This window comes from Diuraphis noxia, unplaced genomic scaffold (genome assembly GCF_037042655.1).
Source record: "Diuraphis noxia isolate RWA-SAM2 unplaced genomic scaffold, SU_Dnox_SAM2 contig0004, whole genome shotgun sequence".
NCBI classification, from domain to species: domain Eukaryota; kingdom Metazoa; phylum Arthropoda; class Insecta; order Hemiptera; family Aphididae; genus Diuraphis; species Diuraphis noxia.
In genome coordinates, this window is record NW_028301714.1 from 66,877,798 (window position 1) to 66,899,438 (window position 21,641).

Sequence of the window (21,641 nt, forward strand, 5' to 3'; positions counted from 1 at the left end):
AGGATAAGGGGATCAAAACATTGGCCGATTGACACCCTAGGCTGTAGTCTACTGGTTAATCATGAGTACATACCTATACTAAATGTATATACAGTAGAACCTCGATTACCCGTCCCCCGATTAACTGTCAGGTCACTTATATGGATATGGCAGTCAAAAAAGCACGTAATATGTTAAAAACAACAAAAATTAACCGATTTTTATAATATTGATTGTTAAGTATGTATGTAATTGTAAATAATAAAACTTTTTAATAAATTAAAAAATTAATAATAATAATGTATCAATAAGTTATTTAATTTTATATTTTTAGCTATCAAAAAGTTGTTCCAAAAATCAGTTATATCTGTTACACCTTGTGCCTATATAACACAATTTCAGGATTATTAAAATCTGTTCGTAAAAAGTATGCCACTAGCGGCGAGTTAGTTTAAAAAAATGAATACACATCGCCATTTACGTATTTTTCATATATAGGTAACCAAATACAGCAGTTTTGCGTTTAGTGCGGGGAGCAGACTGCATGACGACGACGACTTTAAATTGAATATTACATTTCTACGTGTCAATATACATCCGGTGGCGTATATACTTTGTCGTTGACAACAATGGCTTTTGACACGAATAAATATAAATATAATACACGTGCTTGTATTTTCTTTTTTTTGCTCTACGAATTTTTGGTGTTGCATTATTGAATTACTATAATAAGGCTTTTATTTCGAAACGTATAATATAAAGGATACAATAATGTTAGACAGCTTGTCCGGACGAAAAAGAAATATTTGTGTCTTAATGAACGCTGACAGAAAAACCGGTATATATGCGGTTCGAAACTTGATCAAAAACACTACTATTTTGTAAGCCGGCTTAAAGCAGACTCGTTATAAAATGAAATTTTTCCACAAAACTACGTTATTTCGGGATACGATGGTATGATAATACCGTTTTAATTTATTTTGTCTTTTCTATATATCTACTATATAATACTATAATATAATATACACCTAGCGTGTCTAATGCATGATTTTGATTGATTAGCGAACGAATGAGCTGTAGTCCGTGTATTATATGTAAATTTTAGATTGAGTTATGGAATGTGTTTATGATCGAGAAGATATATCAAATTAATGGCATATATTTGGTCGTACGGAAAGGATACATTGTGCGTTATCGAATAATTTCGTCAGTGATGAATGACTAAGAAATGGACTTGCGAGAACCGTGTCTCAAAAAAAAAAAAGGACTACGCCGCATTATATATTATGTTCCACAGTAGTATAGCAGACTTTGTGAAAATTCTCCCCGAAATGTTCGAACACAATACATTTTGCTTTTCGACGCATTATTATATATTATTATTATTATTTCCGAACAAACGTGCAAACAACATCTCGGCTTTGACGTTTCGAAATAGTATATATAATATCCACCGCCTTATACGAGTAACCGTGTATATGACGCCGTTTTTGTCTATATACATAGAGATCAATAATATACCGACGAGGCAGTGGTATATAGAGTTTGGTTATGAGGAATTTTGAAATGACGTTAATGTTTTTGTCTAACTAAACATAATTGTCCTAATGACTCTAATCACTACAACAACAGACATTATTATAATAGTTTGAAAATTATTCTGAATGATTTATCTTTGGTAAACCTTTCATTTGGAATATCACAATATGATAAAACTATTTATCGTTCATCGTGTTCTTCACGACTTGTAGTATTTTGGTTCTTAAATTACAATAATCATTCCATTATAGATCTCGAAGTGAGTAAGAAAAATTAATTAAGATGGATAAAAAGATTTGCATTGATATATAGCCATATAGGTATAGGTACTTCCTTGAGTGTTAAGATTTTACCGTAATTACAAAAAATGTGAATTTTTTCCCAAAATTACTATAACACTAAGTTCATAAAGTAACTGCTGACATTTCAACGCAACTTGTGAAAGTCGATCGTCTCTTGGACAGCTGAAACGTGACAAAATTCTACACAGGCTCCGCATTTATAGATAATTTGTTTTAACGCCTATACGGCCCCGCCGGAATTCAAATCGCGAACCAATTCGCACGGCGTAAACTGACTATACCATAATTATTCACATTGAAACGATTACCTATTATGCAATCATCATTATTATATTACGTATATTATATATATATATATATATATTGTTATTTCTATACCTCGACGAGATGGACGAATGAGTGTCGGAGTTTAAGTTCATGACATACAATCTCGGAGATCGGCCGGACACATCGATTCTATCGTAATTGCAGAATAAGAAACCCCTCGCACCCCATCAATATTGGAACGGAGGACCATAATATATAGTTATATACCACATACACGCGGTACCGCATCCGTCTCAAGGCCATTATACGCACAATAATCGATTACCACGAGGTCTTATAAATATGCGTAACTATTATACTGATTTACCACTACGGGCACCGGACACGTCGCTGTACATAATATTATAGTTGTTCGCCGCTAATCAACATAATTATATAACTTATATGAAACGCCAGCACATCATACCCGAAAGTGAGTATAGTGTGATAAATTATTATAACTAATATATAATGTTCAATTTGTATACGATCGACACACCGCCCTTACACGGTTTCTAACGACATCAATGAACGAACAGGATTCTCGCGGAATATATCTTAATAATACCTAGCGAGTGAATATACGTAGTTATACACGCGTAGACAGAAAACCGAATAGCGTGTATGCAGTATAGTTTGTTCAAGTTTGATGAAAACCTGCCAATTTAAATATTGGACAACAGCGAATCGATGTTTTTTTTTGCCCGAGACTTCAAGATATAGTTTGAAAAAAGTATACAGTCTATATACATTGTATAATAATATAATGCCGTTCAATATTTACACCCATAATATGGGTATATTACTACAATGAACGATGTTTATTAAGTAACCTAAAGAATTTTTGAAAAAGTTTATGATTTTAGAGACGACTTATTAAATAACACGAAATCGGTTAAACGCATATATTTTTAAACATGATTATAATATCAACAAAAATTGAATCATGTTTTTTTTTCTTCTAATTTACACATAAGCCAGTGATTTCGTAATACCGCCATGTTTGATGCGATATTACGTTGCTCACGTTGTTTATGATGAATGATACCAAAATTGTAAATTAACTTTAAACGATAAATTGTATTACTCAGATGTTATTTATAAATGTTCTATTTCAATGACGCGTCATAGACCACAGTACAATTTTCTCTTAAAATAGTTTGCGAACAATTAAATTGTGGAACACTAGCTGTGAAGGGCTTCGTACACGTTCAAAATTAATATGTATTGTTTGTTGTTTTAGAATTTGCCTGGTACGAGTTAAGTTTAACTAGAACCATGACGTATAATACACATTTCTGAATGAATATATTTAACCGAATAAAGCTGGTAAAGAATTCTCTGTGGTTCTTGTTTTACACGCGGAATAGTTTTTGAAAATAATAATTTATTTTAATTATTCAATGCGATCTTCAACGATTTTTCATTGGTTGTCCACGGCAATTTATTTTAAGCACTTAGATCTTAAATCAATATTTGATTTATCGCGGAACTTTGCAATAAAATCTAATATGCCGGAAAACTTTGAGAAATAATTTGATCGTTTCAATACTATAGCGTGCGCGACTGGTGCGTTTTTAGCCTGCATAAAAAATATTAACTCAGTATAAGTTTAATGTATTTCGTAGTTGAGCTTTCGTAATCGAAACTTAAGACTAAACCCAACGCAATTTTAAATAAATTGAGTGTTATGTAATAAATAGAAAAAGAAAAAAACCACTTTTATAAAGTATAATTATATTATTGATCCAACAACTCCCAGCGACGTGTAAACGATTTTATAATTTTTGAGTTCAGAATTAGAAATATGCTTATACTACCTACCAATATAGGTACTTAAACAAGGATTATTATATGTTAGTATGTTATTACACTATACAGTTTCGAATGTGGTATACAGGTATATATTGAACCGTAATAGTTGTACATTAAAAAAAATGTATATTGTATAGTCATATCCGTAGTTAATGGCTGAATCGCACGAAGTGTTACAAACGGAAACGACCGCGTTGTTGTTGTACATTATTAGTAATCTCGACAAAAGTGCTATACACAAAGTAGACAGTCAAACATCTGGTATTGGCAAGAAAACCGTGAATACGTATAGAAGAACAACGCACCTCTAAAATCATGATAGTGATAACCTAACCTCCAGCAGATATGGAGGCGGTTTACCTTGCAGCAATATCCGTATAGGTACCAGCAAAAAGGAATTTAATAATATATATATACCTATATAGGTATATATATGAATTATAAGAACGGCAGTCGTTTTCAATTCGATTTTACTCTGTCAATTTTTATTTATCTGTCCGATTCAAAATGGAAGCGCTCATTTCCCCAATACCTTTAAAAGTGAAATTTTTTTTTCTTCAAATACCTTCATATATACACAGGTACGATAAAAATAACGAATGGCCATACGAGTGGGAAGGGGGAGGGTAAATCATTGAAATATATTTCATTAGTTTTTGTTTTTTATTAAACTGTTTCTATCAATATGTTTACAACTTATTTTGCTTTTGACACAACCGAATTCGGTGAAATATATACCAATAAATTTATTATTTGTCTAAACATTGATTTTAAAACCATAAAATAGTTTTGTTCCTTGTGTTTTGAGTATAATTATATATCAAATGAATGTATATATAGATTGTTTCGATTCATTAAAATTGTTTCTCAAAGTTTATAAGACTCAAATAATGTGTTGTGAAAATTACCATTCTTTATGATTATTATTGTCTTAATTATTACAACGTAATCACCAAAAAGAGATGTCGTTGAAAATAGGTGACGAAACTACACAGTTTCTTTTTTTTGCTATTTTCTCGAAAACTACTAGAAGTTTCCAAAATTGACCTCTTAAAGGTACCATCCGTGTCCAATCACCAACCTATTTGAAACTTTGGCACATTATTTCGACACGGAATATGTTCACAAAACTAAAAACAAACATTCCAGCGTCAGACCAACACGATAATTCAGTATTTTATGAAACAATATGTATAATGTTGAATTAATAATATTCCATAGTCTGATAAAAATACTTTTTGAATGTCTTAAACCGTATACATATTAAAAATGAACGACATTAAATTATTTTCATACACCATAAACCGGAATATAGTCAGTCGGTTTAAAGAAATCAAGACTTGAGCCTAAACATACGGTATATTTTTAATGAAATCAACTTAATATAAATTATCATATATACGAGTAAGATCACTAACAATTTTTAAATACAGAACACCTAGCTGGTTCCGATATTGTATGCGTAACAACTGATGTAGAATTAACTTTTGTTATAAATTTAATCATACTCTTTTGCTCTTAGATTTTATATTGCAATGCAAGTTGAAGAGATTTGAAGAAACTTGATTTTGTAGGAAAGGAATTTCAAGTTATTAAGGCAATATAATATTATGCAAAAGTATGCCCAACCCTCAATTATGGCTCTATTCGTATGGGACCCTTATAAGCAGCGGGAGATTGTATTTACTTGAACACGTTCAACGTACATTTTTTTACAATTAGCTGGATCCGAAGTAAATAATTTTCATTCGCTTCACTGCCATGGTTCTGTTTCCAAGATGCTGATATGTTCAATTCAGCGGCCAAATATTAGAGGTATTTTAAGTCTTAATTTTTTCAACCATTTGTTGTCTGATAAAATTGTATCACTATGCATTACTTACAAATTTTAGAGTTTCTCAGTGTTCTCATGTCCCGTTTTACATTTCTATAATACACACCTATTTTATTCTCAATACAAAGATTCATTCCGACTCGTTCAAAATGTCGATCTTTTTGCTGCAGCAGCAGTCTTGTCGCTGATTTAAATCGACTCCTATTATAAGTACCTTGACGTTTTTCAAATTCGTATAAAACTGTATCAGGCCTTTGTATTTATTTTTTTTCTACTACAAAAATCATTTCTGTATTATCTATACGTCATAAACCAATATTATAATATTACTGTCATTGATTGACGTCCTATTGACACAACTGTATTGAATTTGCCTATATAATGCGCCGTCGTTAACAGCAACAGACTGGTAACATTTTCCTACAGACTCATTTTTCCGTTTACAAATAATATAATCATGATTATTGTTAATCACACTTCAATAAAACAATCATTCACATTACATTATAAATCTACTGTAAAAACACGAGTAAACCTATGGTTTATTTATATTATAAAAACTCACAGTACAGTTTATAATAATCCAGGATACTTATACTCAACAAGTATCTATAATAGATACACACAATTTACATATATATGGTTATATAAATGTATAGGATGATTACACTTAGTAAGTATATACCTACAATTTAAATGTATACGCCAAGTGCAAACAAAATATTTTGTGGGTGATGTGCAAGTGTTGTGTGTTTATGAATAAGTACTGTTTGTAAGTTTTCAACGAACACAATTATGTTATTCATTTATTTATATTTATAAAAAAGTTCAATTTGTACAAAAAAATTTAAACCTTTATAATTTTAAGTTTAAGTCCATATGTGTGTATATAAAATACCCTAATATAGTAGTTATAACATGGTACTGTCAGGCTGATGACCAGAGCTGCCGCGGTCCATTCAATAATAATAAAAAAAATATAGGTACATATATAATTTTTATTATGTTACGAAATGTATATTTTTCGTACATCAGTTAAAAGTAAAGAAGTAAAAATAACAATAAATTATATAAAATATGTACAGTAGAAAAAAATTTACTTTGATTACATATGTTTTTTTCATATATCTGTATATCGTTTGATATTTTATTGTTGGAATTGTTCGCTCACGACGGTTCTCAATTGAAGGTACAATAGCTCAATGACATAATGCAGGCGGCAGAAAAAGGTTTTCAAGCATTTTAAAGTACCGGAAATCATTTATAAGCACTCACAAAAATTAAATAAACTGTAGTAGTATTATTCTTTAAGTTATGTAGAGATCAAATTATATAACTTTAATAATCATTGTCAGTAGATAGATAATATAATCTCGTAATATCATATATTTTATGTGTAGAACCAATTTTAATATTTTAATATTAAACATAATTAGTGGTTTTTAAAATGTTACTACGACGATGGCCTTAAAGTATAATTGTAGATATCATAGAAAAATGAAATATTCTTTAATCCTTCCACCTCCCAATCCGAACTCAATATATATATTATTAATGATATACGTATTGCAACAACACAGTAGCATAAATCTTTAGCTATAAGCTACCCTTATCCATCGTAAATCCAAATTGAGCAACAAGCTTAAATTTAGATTATAATGTACTCGTTTATGATCGTAGACAAGTCCCATAGGTCTTGTATACAACCCATGTAATGCGTAAATCCTACTTTCTTTTTAGTTTTTTTGTCAAGATGAAAAACGAACTACCGAAGGACAAAAAATAAAAACAAACCAATGAAACGTCTGTGTTTTTATGAACGATTATGGATATCGGAAAAAAAGAAAACTAAAAAAACAAACAAAAACGTTTTAAAACCATTAGATATTTATACAAACCTATTTTAGCAATAAACAACTATTGGTTGGTTACCTTTCATTAACATACATTAATTAATCAAAAGTAAACTTAAATCAAACACAACGTAAAGGCCGTTAAAAAAACAATCAAAATTTAAATTTATATTTTAAAACATTTAATTTATTTTCCAAGTAGAAGTCAAAATACTTTTGAGTTCTACTAGGAAAATCAAAGTTCTTACGATTTTTATCAATATTTGACACAAAATATTCGGTAACCAACAATTAAAATAATAAGGTTAATGTATTGAATTAATTTTTTTGTCATAATAAGATTTAGATTTAATTCGCCAGCTACGATTTTTATTCCAGTTAAAACTATTAGTTTTGATAAGAAAATGTATATTTTATACTTTTATTATTGTTTATATTTGTTTATTATTATTAGCCGTGTAGTATGTGTTCATATTTTTTCAGTTATGTACTAAATTACCTCATAAATTACCTATATTATAAAATATTGTTTGGGTTTAAAAGTAGTGTTTCACTAGCCACTAATTATTTTAGAGACCCTCCTACCACAGAAGTAACAATAATAATGAGTATTTATTTTAGCAGTTTTGAAATTATTTTCACATAATATTAATATTTTAGAGTTATACTGCAATAACGTCTATCACTAAGGATGTTTCCTTGTTTTGATAGGCATGAGTTTCAAAGAGAAAAAAATATATATAATAACATAATATAACAATAATAATAGCGTGTAAATAATTAAATGTAATAATAATAATATGATAAAAAATAGTGAATAAAGAAAAATAAATGATAACAGAATATTTGTATATAGTTGTTTACTATTTTATTTTATTTAGTTAATTTACATTATTATACATTATACAATAACCATCTCTTTACTAATAATTTTAAAATATCTAATGTTTGAGAATTTTACAATAATAGGAATCTTTTCATAAAACTTCAATCTAGTTATTATTAGATAGCTGTCTTAGAATTATAGAAATAGTTAAACATTTTCATCAAACATTAGGTACATAATATTATGATGGTAACGTCTTTTTCACGCGGTTTATGTGATAGTGTAATGGGGATCAGTATATAAAAAGTATGTTTAAAAAAAAAAATATAAATTTTATTAACGCAAATGCAATTTATAGGAATATAACGTTATACGTCGAAAAAAATAGTAATAATTGTGTAGGTATCTCCTACACCTTGGACAAAATTATGTTATAGGTATATCAATATGATATATTACTAACGAAGAACGCATATATATAAATTCGGTTCGTTACATACATGTCGGTTTATATTAACCGTCACCGGATACATCATCATATATGTAATATAATGTTTTAACGATATCTTCGTTATATATATATATATATATATATATATTATAATATATACGACGATGGTGCGAGTCATAAAATCCGTAAATTTTGGACATTTGTGCGGGGGTGGGCGGGGGTGAGCACATGATATAAAATATGCTGATTGTTCGAATTCAAATATTAGTATTGTTAATATTATAACGCTATATACATACATACATCACGCGGCGGTGTAAACCACAGTATAAAACACACCGCGACCCACCCGATCCATCAGACTCCCACTTCCGATCGCGATTTGAAAATCGGCGGACGAAAACGATTATATGAGTTTATACACACAACGCGTGTTTATGACTAATTTATCGGTCGAGTGCCAGGCAGTTAATGGTGTATTTCGGCGGCGGCGAGCAATAATACAGCCGCAGGCGTGTTCGTTCTACTATACGATAAAAAGGATGATGGCGGAAACCGTTTCGAATAGTATTATATAATATACGCGTAGTACCTACACGAGTGCAATTATTGTAGACCTGCAGTGGCAACAGTTTTTGGCTGACCATCATCGCCGAAGAGACGTTTTCGACGACGACACACTACGGGCATCGTCGAGGGAAAAGGCTGTACTATTATATAATATATTTTACAACGCGAGCTATTATATAATATAGAAAATTTGTCAAATATTTTATCTGTTTTCCTCCCCCGGCGACGGTATTCGAGGCACGGCTTCTGCGGTTTCCAAGTTTTGAGTAAACCGCGATTGCACATTTCCCGGGCGTCTGCTGATGCACCGAAGCAGCTTGTCTAGACGCACCCCCTCTCTATCGACACGTCTTGTTTCATCTAATTATTGTATAGTCGAGATTCACAACTGCAGAAATCTAAAAACGATTGTCGCGCGGTGTGATCACTTTCCACTGTAATCTTAGTTCTATTTGAAATCAGATCCTATCAGAACGAAGGTACACATCTAACTATAGTTGACTAATATAGCTATGTAGATATATCAATCATATACACGTATTTTGTGCAAAAACAATAACATTTTATAGAATTGTTGAAGCAGCGAGCGGACGGAAAGCGATGATGGAAACAAAAAAACACACAAATACTCGAAACAATTTCTTCCTCTCTTACAAAATAATAATAAAAATAATGAGTGACATAATATATATAGTAAATAAGTCTCTCCGGTCTCAACTGAAACCCGACGATGTTTGTCGGACGGAGATTTTCGACGGCCTCTGCTCGCGCGGTGGACTTTTAGTAGATTTATGAAACACAATACGTTTATTATTATTATTTTTTTTTTTATTTTTTTCTAGCACAAGAAAGCCATAGAATCGTCAACGACAACGACCCCGTGCGCGCACCACCCGCGACGGCGGCTGAAATCCAATAAGCGTTAAACTCGGATACGCCTCCGAAGAAAGCGAACAGTGTTAGTCGGTTGTTTTTTTTTTTTTTTTACGCTATACACGCGGACTCTGCGTGAACCTAGCTATGTCGAAAACATAAATTTACATGTTTTACAAGCGATTTCGGGGTGGTGGTGGGAAGGAGGGGCGGGGATGAAATAACAAAAATAAATAAATAAATAAAACAATAAAAAACCCCCAAAGATTTTCTCTCCTCGTCGAACGGTAAATTTCTTTGGCAAACACAATATCGTTATACACCGAGCGTGTGGGTCGCACGCCCGCGAACATAAGGCGCGTTTGTCACGAACAAGCGGCGGCGGTGGAAGACCCAACCACGCTAACTTCTCTCCGATTCATATTATTATTATTATTATTATTGTATTATATAAGCCATCAAACACACACGCGCAAACGATTAAAACATGACTGCAAACGCCAGTCCCGGTTATTATCAAAACAGAAAATATTACATAATAAATAATAAATAGTATATTAAATATACTCATTCAATAATTGTGTAGGCACGCGTGTATAACTACACACGGTTATAATTATTATATAAGTGAAGTGGGCGCCTTGTGTATAGTGGGTGAACGAAAATAATATTTTCGCAGTAAAAAACGTAACCATTTAATTTATATTTTAATAGCCCATCGATCATCACATATTATATTAGGTATATTATTAATACAGACATATCATCGACAGCTAGGGTGAGCACGGGGGTGGAGGAACGCGTCGAATATAGAATGAAGCGATTGAATTGCGTCCTGAAATTTTTTTCGACAGAGTATATCGCATTAAATTCGGGGTGACGGGGATTATAGGAGTAAAACCAAAGAAGTCAACCGATCGATTTGTACGCATTATAATAAATAATAATATTATATTAAGTATAACAAAATGGCTGTATTAAAAAGCTACATTTTACAATAGTCACAAGTTTCAACAACAACAACAAAATATATAACAACATGATTTTTCGTCATCCTAAACAATTAATATATCTGCGCTTTGAAACTTATTCGAGCGCTGATCTTTTGAAATCCAATACGAAATGTATATGACGTATATATACAATAATCAAAATAGGTATATAGATGAATGATGTGGGTAGGTATAAATAGATGCATGAAGGCGAGTACTGAGTGTATTGTATAGTTGAAAGCACGAGTCAATTGAATGTTGAGTGTTATGAAATATATACTCCTTAGATCAGTGGTGTGAACACAAGTCTTGTACGGTGGTAAGAAAATAAACCATGTATGTATACAAACAATAATAATATGCGTTTTAAAGTATATAATATTATTTTATTTTATTTAAAAAATTAAAAAATCATACGAGTATGAAAAAATTATTTTTATCGATAATCGAGCACCTCAAATCCACTATCGACTGTAATACACGATGACTGATGCTGCAATACCAACTATCGGGAATTACTCGTTTCCGCCTAAATTTGAAATGACCGATTCCACCAATCTACCTACCTACTATAGAATAATAATAATAATATATTCTATATTTTTGGTAAAGAAGGAAAATCTTCATAGTTCATAAATCCTAAGTGTTTTGGTTCATTTTATTAATTTGAATTCAATGAAACTATTACGTACACACGATGCGGTAGTACTTAAATAATCAATGTTTATATGGATACAAACGAGCGATATGCGATAATTGTAGGTACACATTAATCTATGATAGTGTCAATTTTCAATGCACACATACATATACAATGTATGTTAGAAATTTTATACATATTGTATAATATATATCTTAAATATGGAATTGTACGTAAATCGATAAGATTGAAACTACAGTACCGATGATAAGAACATTTTGTACTCCATAACAGTACCATACCTATTTATGAATCAGCGACTTTTACTTTATTATTATTAGTTATAAATTTATTTTTCAATGTTTAATGTTATCGTGTACAATTATTTCAAGTTAAAACTGAAGTATACCTTAAAAATAATAGGAATAATACTGCATTAATACAGAATATTAATATATAATAAATTATACCATAGCAGGTGGATTGACGGAAATTGGCGATGGCGGAATTTGTTAAAACCCCGTCACACATCGGCTGCTACGATTGTGACTAATGCGTTTTACAATCGTCGTGTAGACTTAATCGGTTTAACAAGTGAGATAGGCGATTAGACATTTAGATCTGTTATATTTGTCTACATAATATTATAGAGCCATATATCGTGTAGAAGTGTTTATTACATTACTATATAATATAATATTATTGCTGAGTTGCACAAACAATCAAACAGTGACTAATCATTCGAACATTCAATAGTGAGCTAATGGTTCCACAACCCTGATTTGGTGGCCCATTACATTTTAGCAAACAATTAAATTAATCAATTTTTATAGGTATCTATTACATGAATTTTTTGCCATTATATGCATTATATACACACACATATATTATACACATATTAAAATATGATATTTATGTGTGTATATATATATATATATATATTGAATTAATTGATAAGTGAAATGTGGATAAATTTTAATGATAAAATATATTTATAAGAATAAGAATAATACTATTGTATTTTTCGACTTTTGCTAAAAAAAATATTATTTCATTTAAAATCGTTTGGAATTCGAGATTTTTGAACAGCAGCACGTATAATATGTAATATTTCGTTTGTTATTTATTTAATTTTTTCCAAGATCAATTCGAAAGACTATTTTTTAACATTGTAGAATTATTTTTACAAGTATAGGTTGTACCTAACCTAACCTAACCTAATTGTTTTTAAAAAAAAAAAGAACATTGAAAATTTAAAATCACAAATCCTCTTGTATACCAACAATATTATGAAACTACTAATTATACACAGTTTTATCGGCCCATTACATTCGAAATTGGTTAAAATATCTAATTAAAAGAACACTACAAAGCCTCTCCCCATATCGTCGTTTTATTATCGTCGACTCACGAGTCTGGGCGTATACAATAATATTATAATAATAGTCGGTGCCTATTTGTTTCAAGTTTTAACAATGTACGTTTTGTGCGCGGGTATTCGCCGTTGAGCCATTGAGTATATGTATAATATGTATAAACCGCATATTGTATGCTACATAAAAGATATAGAAAAAAAGTATCACGACGATTTAGCCACTATTATGATATATGTATTATGTATATCGTACACGCATTCAATTGGGAGTTTATCGTGAGCCACAGCGAGTTTAAATATAATATTTATAATATTATTATGTATAATATATTACGACATTTTGCGCAGCCAGAAAGCCAACAAATATTAACACGAAATTTATTTTATCGCGTCAAAAGTTCTTTTCAGTTTCTAATAGTATATGCAGATTACGAACAAACTTTAATATAAACCGGAACGTCATAATTATAGAAATTGCATATACTACACGGGGTCACGGCGATTAAAGTTAAACTTTAACCTCGACTTTAACCTTTCGCTCGTAACTACCATGCGCGTGCAGATAGGTACCTATATAGTTTTCGAAATAAAAAAATATCTCTACTTTTCGATATACCCATCGCGGGGTGTTGCGAGAATGTCGGCCGCTATATTGAAATCTAATAATTTGACGGGATAGATTAAAAAATAAATAAAGTTTTCCGATATACGCGCGATAAAGGAGTCGCGTCGACACGACGGATTCATTATATAATATTATAGGATCGTATTGACTGGACGGAAATATTATATATAATATTTAAAACATTTTAAGGAATGTGAACACACATATATATATAATTTGGAGTTTATAAAGAACACGAATGACGGTTGCAAAGCATTCACGACGGTGCAAGTACGTATATACGTACAGGGTGATTCATCAATAGAACCCCATTTTATTATTATTCCGTTCAGTAATAATGATTTTATACGAATTCTGATTTTTGGAATTTTTTAAGTGCAGCGCCATAAGATCATATATCAAATTATTTAGATTGTTATACTATTTATAAGGAATCTTGAGGCGATGCAAACTTTTTTTTTTTCAAACGAGAACCAAATTATTTTTACTGTATATTATTAAACAGACTATTTGAAAATGTTGATGAGCAAAATTTTAACAAGAAGTTTTTGAGTTATTAATATAATATGATGTTATTTATATGTATTAACCCATAAACCTATGATATAAAGTGGTTAAATTAATTCAACTAATATTGATCACTGAAAAATTAAAATCATCATATTGTCAAACCTATGCCTTCCAAACATATTATCACGGACTTTTTAATCATAGTAGGTACGGTACACTACACAATTAAATAACTCAAAAACTATTAGATTGAATTCCGATTTAAATAGGTAGGTATCTAACATTTAAAAAAAAGGGATCATTTGACAATATAATAGGTAGGTATATAAAATCTGAATAATATTTGAAACTATATGGTCTTTAAGAATTTCTTACTTCAAAATGTATTTAAATTAGTACGTATATTAATTCATTATTCAAGAAAAAAAGGGGAAGGTGAATCACCCTATATTTCACCCATTACGTCGAGGAATTATTATTGTTGTTGTGATGCTCCGTCCGGATACCGCGTTCCGGTTAAGCCTTCCTGGACCCGCACACCACTATTATATATACGCACACACACATACATAATATATGTCTGTGTTATAAATAATATAAAATGTATAGTATACCTGAAAGTATTTTATTGTCATCTATATATATAGACAGGAAAAGGGGCAAAAACTCGACGAATAGCGTGCACGTAGGGATATAGAGGCGCACTGCCGGCCAGCGGGACTTGACCGGACGACGCTCCTGCTGTATAATAATTATTAATAATAATATTTGACGTATCTACCTACGTATAATAATACGATCTAAATATAGGACAATCGATAATATACGCAATCGATCTCGTGCGTATGCAACAGTATTCAGAAACGAATATAATATTATTAATATTATTCAGTCCAGAATTTAAATGAAATACGTGCAAATATTAATAGAAACAGTTTTCAAAAAACTTAAAAATATTCTGCACAAATAAGGGGGCTACTAGTAAAACTAATACATATTGATTTATTTTTCTTATTTAAAAAAAAAGAAAAAAGACTGGAGAAAATATTTACTAAAATATTTGAGTTACAATTATTGATCATCTTGAAAAAAATATAGCTTTGATTTGAGAAACCATCGTGAAATTATATAAACGCTTTGTCATTTTCATACTGAAACTTCTGCGGAAATCACCAAGTAACAGGACGGATAAATGCTTGTCATATTTTCAACTGTATTCTCAAATATTCACGATTTATGCAAATTTTTATGGAAAAATCTATTATTATTGTGTTCTCGACTTAAATATGCAAAAAAATAATTTAAACATAACACATTATTATGTGACACGTACCTATAGAAATTTATAATCAGAACAACGTAGTTCTAAGACGTAATTATATAAAAAGTACGCATTTGCATGTATATAAATCTCGGCCCCTGTTATTACAATACATATAATATAGGCACCTGTACTTGACGTGAAAGCGGACAAAAGAACTGGGATTTAACGCAATATGATGGCAATTATAATAATATATATCAACACACTTGACGACACATATACGTGCGTGCGTGTGTATATGTATATATTATTTATATTGAATTCGATCGGGAAAACAAAACCTATAGTGCATTTTATACGGTGTCTTGCAGACGACGTAAAACACGCTTTCGATTTTCTTGTGCACGGGGTCGACACTTTTTTGTCCTCGGAAATAGAAAATAAAAATAAAAATAAATAACTCGCGTTATTGTTGTCACACGCGCGTTCCATCGCGTCCTCCTGGGTTCGCGTGGACTCGCGCGCAAAGTCGTAAAACTTTTGGAACGGGCAGACCATCGTGAAGGTGTGGGTGGAGGGAGTCATCGGCCGAGTAGGATTGGTGGGAGAGTGCGGCGGATTTTCAGAAAATAAACAACCCGTGACGAGGACGCGGGGGTGATGATGCCATTTTTTACTTATTTATTTTTTATTTTTCGTTTCTCTGAACTTAGTTTAACCGTAGCTGGTCGAATTACCGTGTACGGCGTATACGTAGGTATAATCTGCTGGTATGTTTGGTTATATATAAATATTTTATATCTTCTTTTTTTTTAGGTATCTCTTGTTGCAACTTACTATATTTTGGCAAAAACCATTACAACAGTTCGAAAACATCTCTTCAATAACGCACAATTTCTGTTGTATTTTAAACACCTATATAGCGACGGACTGCGCAAAAATTATATTAGTCTTACTTTAGTTTTCAATGAGAAACGCGTAAGACATCGCAACTGTCGTAAAATAAAAAGTTCTTTGCTCATCTTAGAATAAAAATAAAGCAACCGATTTTTTTACAACAATTCTTTGAATATAATAGGTACCTTTATATACACAAGGATTTAGTAATGGAGAAAAAACGCAAGCCCACGATCGTATTTTTTTTTTTTTATCGAAATTCTGTGCAAACACGCGGAGGATATGTAAAAGTATAATATATTAATAATTTCAATCATCTACAGCTACTTACCCAAAAATATTGTGTACTCGCACTTTGCGAAGCTCAGTCACGGTATATATCATAATGTATTCCAAGCCACTATATGGAAATAATAATAATATTCACGACGGTTTTCGACAACTTGACGGTAATTTTACGGTCTGCTGTGAATATTATATTATTATGCCCTTATAACACACCGCGGCGGCGTATCAATCAGACGTGAGTTTCGAAAGCTCACACATGAGACGCGTACCTACATATTATATATATATAACGTCTTTGTCGTACTTAAAATGTTTTTTCCCTTTCCTAAACCGTATATATAGGGTCGTCTATGGATGTTTGTAGTCTGTCACGTTCAAAAATATTAAATTTTTTTTTCTCTCGCCGTACACGCACCTACACGCGTTCATCGCATATTCACGTCACGTTATATACCAGTCCGTATGACTATGTTGACACCGCGAGCATAGTATATACTTATAGGTGTGTATATAGTATAGGACACGTGTGCGGGTGTGAGAAAATTTGGCACCGCTTTATAATCCATTGTAATTTTTTACGCACGTAATAGCCTATGCGTACCCTCATCTTGCCTTTTATTTTTGAACTGTTTTGTTTTTTTTTTTTTTTTTGTGAGCGCCGAGGAGAATAAATCGTAAAACCTTAGCGAAAAAGTAATTGACAAAAAAAAATTAAACATTTATAGCTAACGATCGTGTTTACATTTATATTATTAAAACAACGATGCTCTTTCTACCGTTTATTTATTTTTCATCGACTATACGCTTTTTGAGATAGGAGCGAGACGGGACACAATATTGGTGTAATTTTATTATGATTAAAAAAAAAAAAAAAAAAAAAAAAACACTGCCGGTAAAGTGACTCATTCAGAAAATATTGTGTGCATTTCATGATTATTACGCTAATTAGTGAACACACTGTAAACGTATATTATTACTATTTACCTTTAATGAACATGATAAATAAGATGAATTTAATTCATAAATTCTTCTTCCCTTTGATATACTGTATAATTTATTAACGTCGCAAGTTCAACGGATATTAGAATGTGTTCGGTCATGTGTATTATGGGTAGGCCAAAATTAACTATATATACCAAACGGTTATGTCGTTATTGTATCTATATAATAACGACATTTTTTCGTATTTTTAGAATTTTACAAAGCTAGTTCCAATGTTTGTGTGATACATTGCTGCAAAGGTACCTATACTATATTATATTATATTGTATAAAATACAATAGGACTGAGACATTTACCTACTTATTATAGACGCAATATATTATTGTCGTTTGACTATCAACATATTATATTACATTGTCTGTAGGTACACATTTATTTTCAAAACTCACGTAAGCAGTAAGACCGCAAGTAATTATTAAGTGGCGTGAATTGAGAATCACGACAAAAGAAATACGTCACAACCGTGCGATATGAGATATAATCGTTGCCGATAGTCGTTTTGTTCTCAAGTTTTGAAGTTGTGACAAACACTATACATCGAGCTGAGAGTGCTTGCGAGTTAGTTTATATTACGAATGCGACTTTCTATACGATTAATCCGACTTCAAATCATTTGACGAAAGACACGTGTGTGCAGCAGCGGTCTATATAACGCTATTTCATTCGGTTAGTTTCCGTATAACACAATACACGCCGCATTGATCGCTACTTGATCCATTGCTCCGATAATTTTTTACTGTTCCGCTTTGTTAAGTCTATATATATATACATATAAAAAAAAAAACTGCAATCATACATTATTTGGTTTTCATTATATATTATAATGATTTTCACACAAAATCATGTCAACAATATAACAGTTGAATTAAAGTGTTTGTGTTCAAATAATAATGAGAATATATAACTCATATTGTTCACCCTTCCGCGGACGTTTGGGTAGGCTGCAGTGGTCTGGACGTCATGTCTTATACGAGGGGCGAGTGTGGTTAGGGCACACGCGAGATTAAAAGCACAATTGGATCATTAAGATGCACGGCTGCCAACGTCCTTTGCCAAATAGCGACGACGATCGCAGTGCTTTAGCGTAATTTAGTGTCTCGGAGAACGGAAGAGACCGATCGAATGAATAGCACTAAACCGAGCTCCATCCGAATGATGCCAGAAGTTGTCCCGGTTGGAAAAAAAAAACAAAACAAAAAACTGTTTATTTCAAAAGCCATCCGTCTAAGTAGCTATTTATTGGACACCGTTTCGGTCAAGTTTTCCATCACGCGCTTTAATCAAAACGTTTTATTCCAATACATAAAGGCACATACAATATTATTATATATATTATGTAAAGAATATATAATTCTTTAAACTGTATTTTATCGCGCTCTGCACGGTTAGTGTGATAATAAAGTGATAAGTGATAACAATAATAATGATAAGTATTAAGTAAGTTATGATAAACAAAATTAATTGTAATAAGAGGTAATATTATTATGAAATATGTAATACCTAGTTAGTATAGCTTAGGAATTGACATTTTATTGAATATAACTAACATTTATTGTCGTTTCTTTATGTTTAGGTAAGTTCTGTATATATAATAAATATTATGTAATAATAATAAATAAAATCTTTATGTTTAGAGCAACACACTATTGGTTTGATTTGTTTGTGGTCAATTCCTGAAAAAAATAAAATAAAAGTCTTATATATATATTTTCGCCTTCATTTCACTGAGCATTCATACTATAGAGTGTGGCACAGAAATGGCCGACTGTTAAATTGAGTTTGTCAAGTGGCGGCGGTATGAATTCTTAAACCAGCTATAAAATATTTAAGGCCGTTGGGTCCATAGTATACCACGTGAACGTCAAATAATGTAAAATTATTTCATAACTACATCGACAAGATGGGATAGGAAATGAGAAAACGTATATTTATTTTAGAAACATTTAATCATTTCACTTCTCGAGAAACAATCTGCCGGGGTAAACAATAGTTAGTTTGGGGTTTGGACTGAGGAGGTTCATATATATTTATTTTAAATTGCCCAAACCATAACATTTTGTATCAAAGGTTTTGGTGAGAAAGTAAACACGACGGACGGTGAAATTTGTGATTATTCGCCCAACATCCGTGTATACACTAAATACATACATAGGCATTGGCATGATGAAAGCGTCAGAATATGGACCGTGATGCCTTAGCCGATACACATACCTATTATATAAATGTATACTATTTTAACTAATCAAAATAGTTGTCTGTCTTTGAATTAAACTTAAAAGTTTGATTCAACAGAACAATGGTCACAGTGTGCAAAACCGTGGTGTCATGCGTACCTAGTGGGATCCATAAAGAATATTTAACATTTGTTATCTGCGTATCAAATCGACCAAATCTCATTAAAATATAGGTACTACCTATAGTACATTTTTGACACGACATAATTAAAACACAGTTAAAAGTATGAGTTTATCGATGTGGTAAGATTTAAAACGTGATTACAGAAAAACATTAAAAATTAAAAACCACGCACACGATATCATAGTAAAATCAATACAATAATTACTCGGCTCAGAATCTAAAATGGTAATAACTAATTTTTTGTAATTGTTCTATGAACACCGCATTGTTCTTAACTTCTTAAGTGTTTACTTAAAAGAAGATACTGCTCCGATCCACAAGAGACAGACGATCAAATCCGTGTTGAAATCCACATACGCTGTCAAGTTAATAATTTCGATAATACTAGTTGTGGACATAAAAAAAAAATTCCATCAAATAACTCAAATCAAGTAAAAATATTTTGAAAATGTTATCAAGTATAGAAAATGATAAAATAAACATTTGGTGTAAATTTTAAGTATCTACGATTATTCGTTTTTGAATTATAACAATATAAGAAAATTGTGTATACCTCTTATATAACTGAATATTTATATCATAAAAGATATAGACGTCGTAGAGACAACATTTACCTAACATCAAAAAAATAATATAATGTTGTCAAAGTAAAATTGTTTGCCTTAAATTGATCATGATAATGAGAACTTCAATAATGTATATTGTATATAATATAATATAGTGAGCAACGATTGAACAGCAATCAACTAAAGATTAGACTTTGATAACTAAGACGGAACACACACGCACACATAATTATTTCTAAAATACATGTCCCTTATACATATATACGCCAGCAGCAATTATGTGATATATATAAATTGATATCACTGCGCGATCGTCATTAAGCCAATCCGGCACATTAATGCGCCAATCGTCTGAACAATATAATATATTAAGTTCTCATAAGTCATAATATGCATTTAGCGCACACCGCTGCTATCATTATCATCATCATCATCATCATTACCACCGAAATTGAATCGCCATTTAATCTCACGACGATTGCGATGGAGAAGAGTGTTATAAGCTTCGACTCAGCGGATCATCGCGGCGGCCCTTTCCGCATTATCGACAAATGGACGCACTATCGCCGCCGCCGAAGTCAATATAATAATAATATATTATGGATATATCGACATATTATTATACATTATTACTATTATGATTGACGACTTGCGCGGCGATTTCAATATCATATTATTATAAACCACGAGCAATGTGCAATAATAATAATAATAATGTACACAATGCGCTCCAGCGAAATTGACAATTACCGAGGGTTTGAGCCCACCGCCGAGGG

At 31.3% G+C, this 21,641-nt stretch overlaps 1 protein-coding gene across 3 annotated transcripts in view; it reads right to left on the bottom strand.

Moving 5' to 3' along the window:
- The window catches only part of kug (FAT atypical cadherin kugelei), a 164,230-nt gene that overhangs the window by 48,023 nt on the left and 94,566 nt on the right, over nt 1-21,641 (bottom strand). The window lies entirely within an intron of this gene.